Source organism: Hippopotamus amphibius, chromosome 16, assembly GCF_030028045.1.
Source record: "Hippopotamus amphibius kiboko isolate mHipAmp2 chromosome 16, mHipAmp2.hap2, whole genome shotgun sequence".
Lineage (NCBI taxonomy): Eukaryota > Metazoa > Chordata > Mammalia > Artiodactyla > Hippopotamidae > Hippopotamus > Hippopotamus amphibius.
Window position 1 is genome coordinate 27,244,616 of NC_080201.1, and position 1,126 is coordinate 27,245,741.

Sequence of the window (1,126 nt, forward strand, 5' to 3'; positions counted from 1 at the left end):
TCTCTCTGTAGGTATTTCATGTCTATACATGAAACCCATAAAAACACAGGAAAGTAATAAAGAGTGCCACAAGAAGAGCAGTTATACATGAATTACTGTAAGATAGAAAGCAGATGGGATCAGATTGATAGAAAAATTGGAGCAAAGAAAAACACAGCATAAACATGGAGAGAAAAAAAAAAAAAACCTACTACCAAGGAAAGTAGAGCAGTTCAGGGATATTCTAAGCTCAGTCAACAGATACCTGGAGCAGGAGGAGGTGCTAGGGCCAGAGATGGGATATCTGCATATCTGAGAGCCAGGTCAGGTCTTGCTTCCGTAGCACAGAGTAAAACTGGAAGAATGTCAGAAAGATTAGCATGGCCCCTGACATAAGGATGACAGGAACTTGTGAAACATTCCATATTTTTGATAGTATCGCCCCACAGATGACACGCTAATCACAAAGGAGAAAAAGCACTTTTACAATGCAAAGATCTGATGGTTACCAGCCTACGGAAGTGTCATACCTAACACACTAATGATGGGAAAACCTGATATTATGTGTCTATAGATGTCATGCAGTATAAGGTATGCTGAATCACCGATGAAGTATTCTTGCCAAAATAGTTACCATGAATCCAATCAAGCCTCTAGACTCAACTCTACAAGAAATGTGGGAGTGGAGGGGTTTAAGAAAAAGTTAAAGGACACTAAGAGGAAACAAGTAGACAAAATCAGCACATGGTGCCCCCTAATAGGGCACCTAGTAAAATATTGTCCCAGGGAATCTGGTGCGTTGATTGTAAAACAGAAGTTTCTGACCTCAGAAAGACTTCAGATGATGCTCCCTAACGCTTTCAGGTATACAAAAACTTCTCTAAGAACCTTACGGGCCTGCCTCATTGCTCCTCTCAGCTAGACAATCGTGCTTCGAAGACTTCTAAGGGGGTGGTCCAACAGCAGCTCCATAGGAAAGAGCCTGATCCTGATGTCATAACGGGATGAGACTTTGGAGGACTCTTGGAAAGGGTGTGTGTATTCTGCACGTGAGAGAAAGGCAAATACACATGCTCTTCAACGTATGATGGTTCTACTTACAATTTTTTGACTCTATGACGGTGCGAGAGTGATAGGCGTTCAGTAG

General features: G+C 41.9%; 1 pseudogene; it reads left to right on the forward strand.

Annotated features, from left to right (window-relative positions):
• Nucleotides 1-312: 312 nt before the first annotated feature.
• Nucleotides 313-410, forward strand: LOC130839462 (U6 spliceosomal RNA; annotated as a pseudogene).
• Nucleotides 411-1,126: the final 716 nt, after the last annotated feature.